Source organism: Hyperolius riggenbachi, chromosome 11, assembly GCF_040937935.1.
Source record: "Hyperolius riggenbachi isolate aHypRig1 chromosome 11, aHypRig1.pri, whole genome shotgun sequence".
Classification (NCBI taxonomy): Eukaryota; Metazoa; Chordata; class Amphibia; order Anura; family Hyperoliidae; genus Hyperolius; species Hyperolius riggenbachi.
Genome location: NC_090656.1, coordinates 30,973,962 through 30,988,736, shown reverse-complemented (window position 1 = coordinate 30,988,736; position 14,775 = coordinate 30,973,962). Strand labels below are relative to the sequence as shown.

At 45.5% G+C, this 14,775-nt stretch overlaps 1 protein-coding gene across 7 annotated transcripts in view; it reads left to right on the top strand.

Annotated features, from left to right (window-relative positions):
- ZFHX3 (zinc finger homeobox 3) overlaps positions 1-14,775 on the top strand; it is a 1,434,500-nt gene that overhangs the window by 262,552 nt on the left and 1,157,173 nt on the right. Inside the window, exon 1 of one of the 7 annotated variants that reach the window (XM_068259589.1) lies at positions 12,769-12,855. The exons of the other annotated variants lie outside the window; for them this stretch is intronic. The gene's annotated coding sequence lies outside the window, so the exon portion shown is untranslated. Of the gene's footprint in view, positions 1-12,768; positions 12,856-14,775 lie in introns of those variants that run through there. 7 annotated transcript variants of the gene reach the window in all.

Below are 14,775 nucleotides of genomic sequence, written 5' to 3'. Positions count from 1 at the left end.
ACCTATAACTTTATTGCTACTTATCACAATGAATTGATCTATAGCTTGTTTTTTCCGCCACCAATTAGGCTTTCTGTGGGTGATACATTTTGCTAAGAGCCACTTTACTGTAAATGCATTTTAACAGGAAGAATAAGAAAAAAACTGAAAAAATTCATTATTTCTCAGTTTTTGGCCATTATAGTTTGAAATTAATATACGCTACCGTAATTAAAACGCATGTTTTTTATTTGCCCATCTGTCCCGGTTATTACACCATTTAAACGATGTCCCTATCACAATTTATGGTGCCGATATTTCATTTAGAAATAAAGGTGCATTTTTTCAATTTGCGTCCATCACTATTTATAAGCTTATAACTTTAAATAATATAATAACATATTCTCTTGACATGCATATTTAAAAAGTTCAGACCCTTGGGTAACTATTTATGTTGTTTTTTTTTTTTTTTTAATTTTTTTTTTTTTTTTTTTTTTATAAAAAAAGTGTATGTGGGTAATTTTTGGTGTGGGAGGGAAACTGCTAATTTTAAATGTAAAATAATGTTTTTTTTTAATCAAAAATGTATGTGGGTGCAGTTTACTATTTGGCCACAAGATGGCCACAGTGAAAAAAGTCCTAGATGCGAACCAGCTCGCATCTAGGAACTAAAATGCTGAGGAGTTGTTTCCTGGGGGCAGAAATACCGCGCTCTCTGGAGAGAAAGCGTCGGTATTTCTGCGGGGAAGTTAGATCGGTGAATGGGAATTATATTCCCATTCACTGATCGGGGGGCTAGCGGCGGGCAGCGGGAGCGCGTGCGGGGGCGCGCCCGATCGCGCGCACGAGCCGGCGGCAGCACCAGTGCCTATCTGGACGAGGAAACTCGTCCAGATAGGCCGAACAGGTTAAACTCTCTCTCAGTCTATATAGCTGAACTTGTGAACTCAGAATTTACGATACCTCTGTGTCAGTCCAACTCCCAGGTCTGTGAGCATGGTGTATGTAAATAAGGATTCTAATCTCAACTAACAACATCCCACCCCATTTGGATGTTCTGTTTCACTTAAGGCATCTTAATGACATGTATTATGCTTGAAAAAAAACACCATAGAAAAAAATACACCTTTATTTCCAAATGTACTTGGGACATAATTAATATCTTGTGATACCCAGAACAAATAGGCAGATCAAATGTGTGGCTTTTATGTACAGTAGCAGTGTTTATATGAAAACTATAGGGGGATGAAATTGGAGAAATAGTGTTTTTTTTTTTCATTTTTTCCTTCTTTTTCCCTTTAAAATGCATAGAAAATGCAAATATACAAATATCAACCCCAAAAAGCCCAGTTGGTGGTGAAAAAAACAAGATATAGATCATTTCATTGTGATTAGTAGTGATTAAGCTATTGGCAAATGAAAGGGATGAGCACTGAAAGGTGAAAATCGCTCCTGTCCGTTAGGGTAAAAACCGCTTTGGGGTGAAGAGCCCGAGGTGGGGACATAAAATAAAAAATAAACTATGCTACCTGATCAGGGGGGCTTGGGCGGATCAGGTAGCCTGCATCCACGGCGCTCTCCACCGCTCCTGTTGCCCGCATCTCCATACTTTCATTTTCGTTACCTCTGGGGTCACGATGCTGGAAGGAGAGCGAGCTGCTCTCTCAGCATGCAGGGGAGCGGCAGAGGGAGTGGCCAGGGAGAGACAGCTGCCCAATTGCAGCTGGGGAAAGCCTGCAAGAACACCCCAGTGGGCATTTTGAGCAAGGAATCCCTCTCCTCCTTTCCTCTCGAGATTAGCGACAATTTTGAGAGGGTAACAGCGTGGTGGAGGGCAGAGAGCAGTGTGTGTGTGTGGGGGGGGGGGAAGACACAGAGATGCATATCATGAGGCAGGGAACATGCTTCTGTGTCCCATTTGTCCCCCCCCTTCCCCCCACACCGCCTCAGGTTCTCTTTAAAGGAAATCTAGTCTACAAAAAAGCAATTTAACTCACCTGGGGCTTCTTGCAGCCTGTTGTAGTCATCCTGTGGCCGCGTCGTCCTTCCGCGATCCTCCAGCCAGCCGTCAGAGACCACCTCAAAGCTGGCTGGCCACATGGCTCCACATATTCTCCCCATGCACGGCAGTGTTCTGCACATGTGCAGTATGAACTCATGGCAACGGGAGCGCGATCAGGGTGCTCTGGGCTCGAAAGCGCACATGCGACTGGCCACGGCTGGCTAGCTTGGAGTGGGTCGCGGCTACTGGCTGGAGGGCCGCGGAAGGCTGGACAGGCACAGGATCACTACAGGGGGCTGCAAAAAGCTCCAGGTAAGTTAAACTGTTTTTTTATGCTTAAAGAGAACCTGTACTGAGTAAAAATATTTAAAATAAACACATGAGGTAACTTCAAATGAACATTACATAGTTACCTTGCATCAGTTCCTCTCAGAAGCTCACCATTTTCTGCTGACAACAATCCCTTCCAGTTCTGACAATATTTTGTCAGATCTGAAATATACCAGTTGCTGTCAGTTATAGCTGAGAGGAAAACTGATGTACTAGGTAATGTCCATGTTTCCCTATGGCTCAAGTGGGCGATGTTACAGTTTAACTGTGTGCTGTTATGGGTAATGGCCATTTTCAAAATAGAGGACGGAAAATTCCCTTGATCACCGTGAACAAACAGGACGCGGGACAGGAGAAAGACACTGAGGATTAGACTACATGGAAGGTAAGTATGACTTGTGCTTATTTTGACTTTTAATTTTCAATTCAGGTTTTCTTTAAGTAACCCTTTAAGTAAAAAAATAAAATAGAATAGATACTCACCTTAGTTGGTGAAAGCATCTGGAAGCTTCCCTTATCTGTCACAAGTTGAGTTCATGCTACTTCACAGGTGTGAAGTTGTGAACCTTACTGGCTCCTGTGCAGTGCAGCACTTGTAAACAGATGGGAACACAGTCACAGAGGTGAAGAGGGTCTCAGCCAGCAGCAGAGGGGTCAAGGAGGATCAGGTAGGCCGCCGGACTAGTCAGAGACTTCCTGCTACTTAGGTAAGTATCTGCACTTAAACATTTTTTTCCAGCTTTATTTTAAATTTCACTTTCATTTATAAAGAAAAAAAGTCTTACATTAGTTCTTTACCAGCAATTGGGCTTTTAAGCTTCCATTTCACTGGTCTTTTTTTCTAAATGCATTTATATGTTATCATTTTCATGCAATTAGCATTTTATGTGAAAGAAAAGTATATTTTGGTGAAGCAGTCCATTACTGGTGAACATTTAACTACAGAACTCCTGCTGAGGCTAAAGATCCATACCCACAACTCGATTTTTCCAGTGATTTCTCCTGCGACTAGTGACTTTTACTTCATCGTGTGTTTCTGCGATTTCGCGGCATGAGTACATTTGCATGAATCTCTCACGACATGAGGCAATCACGTCTGTCAAAAATCGGATCTATAAGCTGCTCAATGACTCGCATGTGGCGTCTACGTTTTACCGTGGTAGAAGATGGATCAGGGAACGCTGGTACGTCAGGTTGTGTCACTGAAGGTTCCCTGATCCATCTTCTGGAGGGTATTCAGCTTAAAGAGTAACTGTCAGGCTGCAGAAGCTAATTTAAACCTCTATTCTCCTGTGTTAAACAGTTTAGACAGAAGCCAAAAAGACATTACTAAAGATAAAAATCTCTCTTACATTTAATGTGTGCTTATCAGCAAAGCTAAGCTCCTAAGGAGGACGCAAGCCGCATTCCATACTGCAAAGCATTCTGGGGCCCTCCCCTCGGCTGCTAAGGAGAAGACGGGATCAAGTTTCAGCAGCTTCTAACTCAGTCCAGCCACAGCACAGATAAATCTCCGGGAAGAGTACTCTGCAGGAGTCCGCTATTGTTCCTAGCCACATGGCTCATTAATATTCACTGCACACTGTGTTATTCTGTATGAGCTCCTCTGTGAATAGGGAAGCAGGCAGGACATGACGACACATTTGGCTTCACAAACATGGAACCTGCCATGGGCTGTCAGGAGCATCATTCTCTGCATATACTATATAAAAATTCTGTGAAATCCAAACGTGGACAGTGAAATGCATATGTAATGTAAGTACAGCCAATCTTTAGCTACTGATATATGTGTTTATTTTCTCTGAGACCTTATACCTAACAGCTCCTCTTTAACACTCCCCCCCCCCCCCGTTTTAAGCGCAGACCGTGCAGTCATCAGAACAGGCGGGTACCATGGGCATCCTGTCAGTATGGAGGCAAGGAAGGGAGTCGGCTGACATCTTTGTATAGATCATTTCCAGTGAGTGCTTTTGTAAATATTAGCGGTAATACTAATAATCCCCCATGAGGAGATGGACTAGTGAAAAATCGGTCAGATCTATCAATTTTATCTACCTACTGTTAGTGACAGCAACATAGGAAAAAAGTAATTTATAGTGCATTCAACTGTAGGAGAAATGTGCACTTTATCCAATATGTACCTGCATACTCTCCTGTCCCTGTGTCCGTGCTTTTCCGTTACTGCACATGTGTAGCACGCGGGTGGCCGTTGGGACAGGAGGAGGCCGGGGCCAGGAGGACGGGTGTGTGCGGGAGCATGGGCGGCGGCGTTCACGGGCAGGAGGGGAGAGGGGTTGTGAGAGTGGCCTAGAGCCCATTTTTAAACTGGCTGCTAGTGTGTTTATATTGTAAAAGTTACCATTTTTGTAGGCCGGTTTTACATTTGAGAAAAGCAGCCCCCCCTCGCATCGCAACGCAACGGCAAAAATGAGATTCATATGACCCTTCCGGTTTCGCCGTCACCGGCCGACAGGCTGGGAACGCGGCTGATTAGCCGCGTTCCCGGCCGCAATAGCGCCTTCTTTAATGCTATTGCGGCCGGGAACGCGGCTAATTAGCCGTGTTCTCAGCCTGTCGGCCGGTGACGGCCAAACCGGAAGTGGCCGCCGGCGAGTCCAGCTGCATCGGAGAGACACGGCGAGGGCACCGTTCAGCTGCAGGGGGCTGAGGGGAGCCCCGGGTGAGTACAAGTCATTTTTTTTGGGACACTTAAGTTTTCCTTTAAGCAGAGTGCGCATAGCATAGACGCCCCCCCCCCCCCTCACGTAAGCCATTCACACAGCCTCCGCACACCCTCTGCCGCCCCGCGCCCAGCAATGACATACTCCCTGCTAGACAGGATGTACGTCACTGTGATTCCCGGCTTCCCTGTAGTATTTGTGTTGTTCCGCCACCGCTGCGTTGCAGTGGAAGATGCGCAGTAATGCGCTGTTGACTTTGCAGTCCGCAGCGAATTGGCCGAATTGGAAACTTCCGTTGCAGCCCAACGTGGTTAGTGTACTGGGCCCCATACATTTTCTGTGCTGTTGTGTTACTCTGTGTGCAGAAAGGATATCGCAACGCAAAGAAAGTGCCCAAGTGTAAGGGCTGGTTCACACTTGCCGCTGTTTCAGCGCTTTGATGATCGCCTGCGACCAGCAAAACGCTGCTACTAATGTATCCCTATGGATATGTTTACACTTTGGCGTTTTCGATTTTGATCAATTGCAAATGCGCTGCATGCAGCCTCTTTGGGGAGATTGCGCTCTGATTCTCAGTCTATTGATAGGAATCACAAGCACAAATTGCGTTGAAATTTGCTGTCGAATGGTGATTGCAGAACGAACTTGATTGTGAACTTGCCCTAAAAGGGGCCTCAATGCTAATGCATTTTTAATTTAAAAATAGTGTCCCAGGGAATGTTGATAAGAAACTGCCAGAATTGGGACATTATATATACAGTGTATATATATATATATATATATATATATATATATATATATATATATATATATATATATATATATATATATATATATATATATTCACACATTTTTTTTTCCATAATACTGTATACATAAATCATGTGGTCCAGGATAATTTGCTGATTGTTTACTGCTGTCAGCTGGAATATTATTAATAAGGAATTAGAGGCGCGCACGTATTCATCTTGGAAATGAGAGAATGACATTATTCAGCCTAATCCCCGGCAAGAGGCAAGGAGCTAACTAGCTGCTGTATACGGTGTAAACCGGCTCATGTAATTGTATGGAAATCATCACACCTGATTGCCTCTGCAATGAATTATACATGAGCATTAACGCCTGTGTCAGCCAACAGATTCCGCCCGCTTCCATCCCGCCGGCTAATGACGGTACCCCGTTGCATTTTGGAGGTTCCGCCATTACCTGGAAACAGCACCGTCTTTTTATTACAGAAGAACCGGCGCTATTTCCAGCGGGAAGAGTTGACTAGAGTTCAGGCGGTCTCAGGTGAAAATGATGATTTTAGCTATTGAAATTCCAGCCCACTCTCCGGTCTAGACTGGTGTGGTCGGACTCCGAAAAAAGTCATTAGCAGCTTGTAAAACTATTTCAAGCACCTTTGTACTGAACCTACAGCTCTCCCCAGCCGGGGCAGGGAGGGATTATTTTGAAATAGTTTTGAGTCTGAAAGGGGATTCATAAGCAGGAGGCAAACACTTCGGTGTTGATGATCAGAGCTCTGCATGAGGCTCTGAAAGATACATGATGAAGTATGAGAGCCCTCAGGATATAGCGCTTTTGGGGAAATACAGTACCATAGCTTATTCTGGAAGTCAGAGTAGACCCAGCACCCCAGGGGAAGCAACGAACAGGCAGTAAAATAAACAGATAAAGCCAAGAATCCCGGTAATAGATGTACAGATAATTCAGTGTGATGGTGTCTTGTTAAAGTCATGTTTTGGAGCTTCACAAGACCCCTTTATCAAGTCACCAAAAGTGCGGCCCTCCAATCGTACCATGCACTCTACACCTTATCTTGCTGCCCTAAGCAGGGCTGGGTTGAGGGGACGCTGGAAGGCACCAGCCTCTGAGCGCAGAACCCAAAGAGCATGCCTGTACCGCCCCCATTTCCCCCCTCTTCCTGGCAATATGTAGAGCATGCCTGTATCTCCCCCATTTACCCCTTTTGCCTTATGTTCGGCCCACTCTAGACCACCAGGGAAGCTATATTGGAGGTGTAGCCATAGGACACCAGGGAAGCCATATGGGTGAGGTAGGGGGAAACCACTAAACATCAGGGAACTGTATAGGGGAGGGTGGGGGTCTCTAGACACCAGGGAACTGTATAGGGGAGGGAGGACCACTAGACACCAGGGAACTGTAAAAAGGGAGGAAGGTGGCCAGTAGACATTGAGGTTGGCCCGTGACTAGGCCCCAGTGTACAATTTCAGCCCACTTTGTATTTGAGTTTGACACCCCTGATGTAGAGTGATGCGAGCAGAAGCCACGGGCACAACTCGCTTGTCAGGGCCACCGGGAACCTCATGATCTCTTCTCCCCATCACACAGTGTCTCCTCTCTGATAGTGGTGCCTCTCATTATTGTGACGCTGAAGGGGTGAAAGAGGAGACGGTGAACTGTGTGATGGGGAGAAGAGATGCTGGGCAGCAGCGCTGACAGGTGAGTTGTACCCTTACGCTGCTCTGCATATGGGTGGGGGGAACATATGTACTGGGCATGTTGCCTAATCTTGGGGGGGGGAACATCTGGCTATCTATACTGGGAGCAGGCTACCTAACACTGGAGGGCACATTTGGATATTTATACTGGGGGGCTTCCTAATCCTGGGAGGGCACAACTGCCTATCTATACTGGGGGGAGGCTACCTAATCCTAGGGAGCACTTCTGGCTATCTATACTGGGGGGAACACCTGGTTATCTTTACTGGGGGCTACCTAATCCTTGGGGGCACATGTGGCTATCTATACTGGGGGGGGGCTGCCTAACACTGGGAGGCAAATCTGGTTTTCTATACTGGAACAAAGGCTTCGTAACACTGGAGGGCACATCTGGCTCGCTCTAATGGGGCGAAGGCTACCTAACACTGGAGGGCACATCTTGCTACCTATACTGGCGAAGATCTACCTAATACTGGGGCAAGTCTGGCTAGATGAACTGGGCAGGGGTCTTCCTAATTGGGGAAAATTTGCTACCTATACTAAGGTGGGCACAATTCTGGGAGTGAGGGGGAGGGGGGGTTGTAGGTGCACTTTGGAATCACTGCCTCTAGTGCTGGAGAACATTGGTCCTAAGAAGGCATTAGTGTCTTGATTGGTCGCTCAGTGCTGCTACATAGTGACCATGATGATGTCACATGGGAGGACAGGCAGGACTGCCAGGCTTGTTAGGTGCTTCCACCCTGCCCTTTGCATCAGTGCAAAAAAAAAGGCACATGATCATCATGTGACCCTGTTCATGAACTGCCGTGTGGTTAGTAGCAGTGGGGCTTCTAGATAAGCCACTTCTGTGAAAGCACTAGTGGGGGAAGCCTATATGGACTAGAGGGAAGTCAGATGTGTGGCAAGTAAGTGCACAATTTAATGTAAACATTGCCATCCGTGTGTCAATGTTCATGCCACATACCTATTTGTGCATTGTTATTTAGGACTTACCAGTATATAGCGCCAGCGCTGTACAGAGTACATAGTCATGTCACTAGCTGTCCTCAGAGGAGCTCACAATCGAATCCTATCATAGTCATATGTCTATCATAGTCTTGGGCCAATTTAGGGAAGACCAATAATTTTTTTCTGAAAGACCCGTTTCCACTAGCGCAGAAATTGGGATGAATCTGCAGTTTCCCCGCAGATCGTGCTGGGAAACTTTGCCATAGAGAATAATGGTGCTGCCGGCTAAATCGCTTGCCATAGAGATTTGCCCGACATTGCAGCATTTTTCCATGCGGGGGCCAGCGAATCCCACAGCCATGCAAGGCATGGCTTCCGGTATTTAGCTGCGTCCTCGTACAACAAGGAATTGCCGCCGCGCGTCTCACAGGACACATGGTGGCTAGTGGAAACGGGCCCTAAGACATTAAACATAGCAAAAATGAAATTGAAACACCAAGGGCTTGATTCACAAAGCAGTGCTAACCTACTTAGCACGTCTAAAGTCTTTAGACGTGTTAACCAGGGTGCTAAGTAGCTTAGCACTGGATTTTCTCAATCAGATCGCGCGCAAAGTGTTGCGCGCAAAGTTTTAAGCGCGCAAAGTCCCATAGGCTTTAATGGGCACATTGCGCGGAGCGTCCTGCGCTCAGTGCAGTGCACGCGTAAAGTTTTACGCGCATAAAGTTTTGCGCGCGAAAAGCTGGTTTAGACGTGCTAAGGGGGTTTTCACAGGCGTGCTAACAGTTAGCACCGCTTTGTGAATCAAGCCCCATGTCTTTTGAATGCATATTTGCACCTCACTGAAGCTAACTGGTATCATTGCCACCTACAGGAAATATTACCACGCACACTGCATTTGCGGTTTTAGATGCGCGGCATGCAAGATTTCTGCAGCGATTCTCTCTTTACTTAAAGGGACTCTGAGCACCTCTCATGTGTATGCCTTTAAAGGGAACCTTAACTGCCGTGGAAAAATAAATTCACTTACCTGGGGGCTTTCCCAAGCCTCCTGCAGCCGTCCTGTGCCCGCGCCGGTCCTTCGGTGCCCTCCGGTCTCCCTCCGCCGCTAAGTTTCGTTTTCGGACGACTGCCAGTCGTCCTCAGGCCTCTTCCGCATTCCTCGTCGTAAACTGCAGTAAAGCGCGTCCGCATGACGCGTTTGGCGTCATGCACATGACGCGTTTGGCGTCATGCGGATGCGCTTTACTGCAGTTTACGACGAGGAATGCGGAAGAGGCCCGAGGACGACTGGCAGTCGTCCGAAAACGAAACTTAGCGGCGGAGGGAGACCGGAGGGCACCGAAGGACCGGCGCGGGCACAGAACGGCTGCAGGAGGCTTGGGAAAGCCCCCAGGTAAGTGAATTTATTTTTCCACGGCAGTTAAGGTTCCCTTTAAGCCAGACAAATTCCAACAAAGTAGTGCTATGACCCCTCTGGAGGAGCCTCTTGCAATAACCATGTGTGTCACTTCCATGCGTATCACTTCCTTTTCCTGCTTTATTCAGTGATGCATTTCTCTAACAGAGAAGACAGGGGTGACCCAGAAGTTATAACATAGCCAAGATGGCAGCCGCAATTTTTAAATTGAAATTGAACAAAAACTATTTGGTGTAGAATGGCGATTCAGGCATCAAAAAAAAGAGAATAGCACAAGCTACAGAATGGTATGCATCTTTAAAGCGACACTGAAGCGAAAATTATGATATTATGATTTCTTAGCACAGCTAAGAAAAAACATTAAGATCAGATACATCAGTCTAATTGTTTCCAGTACAGGAAGATTTAAGAAACTCCAGTTGTTATCTATGCAAAAAAGCCATTAAGCTCTATGACTTTCAAAGTCGTGGAGAGGGCTGTTTTCTGACTTTTATTATCTCAACTGTTAGTGATTTATTTTCTTTTTCTCTGCCAGAGGAGAGGTCATTAGTTCATAGACTGCTCTGAAAGAATCATTTTGAATGCTGAGTGTTGTGTAATCTGCACATATTATAGAATGATGCAATGTTAGAAAAAACACTATATACCTAAAAATAAAAATATGAGAATATTTTCTTTGCTGCTAATCTGCTAGTAATTATTCATAGTACACAACCAATTCACTATATCATATTTTTTTTTCGCTTCAGTGTCTCTTTAAGTACTTTGCAGTACTGGTCGGAGTCTCTTTAAAGGCATACCCATGAGAGGTGCTCGAGGTCCCTTTAAATGAGAATCCAAGACCCAATTGCGGCAAAATAGCTGATGCAAAAACACAACGATTTTGCATAATCATTCCAAAATCTCTGTGATTTGGAGTGTGTAACAGCCCTGCTCTATTTAATTCTTATTCTTGTTATTATTTTAGTGCAGGGGTGTCAAACTCATACAAAGTAGGAAGAAATTGAACACTGGGACCTAGTCGGTGGCCAACCACAATGTCTACTGGCCACCTTCCTCCCTTATAAAGTTCCTTGGTGTCTAATGGCTCACAGTAGTGATATTTGTCATTTATATCTTTCCAGAAGTATTTATTCTTTAACCTCCCTGGCGGTAAGCCCGTGCTGAGCACGGGCTATGCCGCCGGGAGGCACCGCTCAGGCCCCGCTGGGCCGATTTGCATAATTTTTTTTTTGCTACACGCAGCTAGCACTTTGCTAGCTGCGTGTAGCATCTGATCGCTGCCGCCGCTACCCGCCGCTATTCCTTGCGCCGTGGCCGCCCCCCCCCAGACCCCGTGCGCTGCCTGGCCAATCAGTGCCAGGCAGCGCTGTGGGGTGGATGGGAGTCCCCTTTGACGTCACGACGTCGATGACGTCGGTGACGTTATCCCGCCCGTCGCCATGGCAATGGGGGAAGCCCTCCAACGGGATCTCCCAGGGGCTGGGGGGATGCCGCTGAGCAGCGGCTATCATGTAGCGAGACTTTGTCTCGCTACATGAAAAAAAAAACATTTAAAAAACACTACTTTGCTGCCCCCTGGCGGATTTTTTTAAACCGCCAGGAGGGTTAAACACGATTATCCTCAGATCTCTTGTTCACTTTCTATAACCGGCTGACTAACTCAAAAGAGTCAAGAGATAAGCAGAGAAACACTATAGATGAATATTTGTAAGGACAATAGAGTGTCTGAGGTTTACCTGGGAGAAGACACTTATCATGGTTCAACAGTAGGAGGTGTAAAAATGTCAGTGTTATACTACTACATGATTCAGGGTGCTTTCAGTATCAGAAATGCTGTTCTTTGCTGTTTTTCCATAAAATTATCAAAAAGAGAAAAAAGATGTTGAAAAAAGAATTGTAATAAGTGTCAGGGGACACATGTCAGGCGGCACGCATGTCATATCACACGTCAGGCAACATGCATGTTGGGGGACACATATTATGAGATGCATGTCAGGCAACACGCATGTCAGAGGAGACATCAGGCGACACATATTATGAGATGCATGTCCGGCGACACGCATGTCAGAGGACACATGTCAGGCGACACATATGAGATGCATGTCAGGCGACATGCATGTCAGAGGGCACATCATGTGACAGGCATGTCATCTGACACATATTATAAAATGCATGTCAGGCGATACACGTCAGGGGATGCATGTCAGGCGACACACGTCAGGGGATGCATGCCAGGCGACACACGTCAGGGGATGCATGCCAGGCGACACACGTCAGGGGATGCATGTCAGGCGACACACGTCAGGGGATGCATGCCAGGCGACACACGTCAGTGGATGCATGTCAGGCGACACGCATGTCAGAGGGAACATCAGGTGACAGGCATGTTGAGGGACAAATGTCAGGTGACAGACATGTTGGGGGACACATATTATAAGATGCATGTCAGAGGGCACATCAGGTTACACGCATGTCAGGTGACACATATTATAAGATGCATGTCAGGCGACAGGCATGTAGGGGACACATGTCAGGAAATGCATGTCATGCAACACACGTTAGGCGATGCATTTCAGGCGACAGGCATGTCTGGGAGATGCTTGTCAGGCAACAGTGACACGTCAGGAGACATCAGGGGACACACATGTCAGGGTCACATGTCAGGAGACACATGACATGCGACACACGACTGGAGATTCAATTGGTCCATTTTCAAGCTGCCTACATTTGTATATAATGGTTGCTTAGCTTATTGACAATATCTACATTTCTGTAGGGATGGCCAATAAGATGCTAATAATTCACATTTGATTCAAAGTTTACACTCCTTTATGCAAGCTTGTGCAGCTTCTTTCATATGGAGCAGCTCCTCCCAGAATGACCAGCTTCTCACTGGCCACCCCTTCTCCCATCATGCTTTGCAGTGTGACATCACTGTGGTAATTTCAGCAGCTGTGTCATACAAGCCTGGTGATCTGGCTGAAGCATCAGGAGAAACCTTGATGGAAAGATTATTTAGACCTTTGTAAGGTACAAAATTAACTAGCAATGTTGCCAACAACCTGTATGAATTCAGATATTTCAAAGCTAATGTAAATCGATAAAACCCCCCACAAAACCAGATAGTTACCTAAGGAGAGGGAAGGCTGTGGGTCTTATAGAGCCTACCGGTTACTCTCACGGTCCCCTCGTTCCAGCCATGTCACTCCCGTTTGAAACCCCCATCGCAGGAGGCTTAGGCCCCTTTTACACTTAATCAGTTGGTGTGCATTAGTACACATTTTTTTCCATAGCAGTACATTGGGAAAAAGATTTCAGTTAAAACGCATTGTGTGAAAGGTGCCATAGGAAAACATGGGACTTACTTTAAAAATTAGTTTTCTTTCAGTTATACCTGAGAGCAACTGATTAAAGAGAAACTCCAACCAAGAATTGAACTTTTTGCCAATCAGTAGCTGATACCCCATTTTACATGAGAAAGACAATGATTTTCACAAACAGACCATCAGGGGGCGCTGTGTGACTGATTTTGTGCTGAAACCCCTCCCACAAGAGGCTCTGAATACACGGTACTCTGGGCAAACTGCCACAATGTAACAATGTTCAGAGACAGGAAATAGCTGTTATTAGCTGTCTGTAACAGACAGAGCAGCTAGAAACAGCTAAATAACCTGCCCACAGTAACAATGTCAACATGTAATAAATGTCAGAATGTTAATCTGGGAGAGGAAAGATTTTACAATGAGCAAACACTGACTAAATCATTTATACATAATTATGGTAAAAAATGAAGCACTTTTTTTACTACATTATTTTCACTGGAGTTCCTCTTTAAGTGTAAAAGGGGCCTTATGCCTCTTTTCTATGGGCACAGGTGAACTGTGTGCTCAGCAAGCAGTTACCAGGCAACAGCAAGCAGTTATGAGAGTTTGAGAGGCATTTCACTGCCTATCAACTGTCCATGGAAAAGAGGGCTTGAACCCGGTAGAGCGATTTTGTGAGCGTTTAGGGAGCTATTCAGAACACTGGTGATTTCCCTAAACACTCAGCTGATGTTAATGGATGGGCCAAATTCCACTGGAGCGATTGCGATGACCAAAATCTCAAGCGCAGGACATGTAGCATTTTTTTTGCGCTTCTGCAATGTAAAGCATATAAACGCTGGCATAATTGCTCATCAAAACCTACACAGAGCGATTAAAAAAAAAAAAAAAAAAAGAAACTGAAAGGACCAATCACAATTAAAAACGCTAATCGCTATGCAATCGCTGGCAAAACGCTTTCACTTTTTAAAATCGCTTACAAAACGCTAGCGAATACGATTAGAGATAGCGATTTGCTGTGGGTTCCAGGCCTAAGAACACTTTGTGAGCTTGAGTGCTCCTGAAGATGGGTGGCTCCATATCGTGTGAGAGAGAATGGTCGTGCGTGTGCAGTACGAAGCCGCATGTCTTATGGTGCCCATACATGGTACAATTCTTTTCCTTTTTTTTTTTAATCGATTACATAATTTAGTTCGATTATTCCGTTAGATCGAATTCAAAGATTTTTCCAACATGTCCAATCGGATTTTTATTGAAAGAACGGGATAATGGTTTGTTTTTCTTGATCGAAAAAAAAAAGATTCTTTTTTTACTTTAATTCGATAATTTTTGTCAGTTTACATTGACTTTAAGCTTTGCTTCCGTGTATACTAGGGCTTATATTGATGAGCATATCCCTGTCAAATACAGAGTACAGAGTTTCAGAACGGTTAGCTCCCTCCACATCCTGACAACTCCCTTTTCCCCCAAATCCCCCAAATTTGCAACAAAATGCTTGGGGGGAGTGTCAGGGGTGGTGGTGACTGCAAATAATCAGCACCGGGTGTCAAACTCCCTAGGTAGGCCTCTGGCAGTTACCAAGCAGCAGCAAGCAGTTTTGAGAGTTCGACAGTGGAAAAGGGGCCTA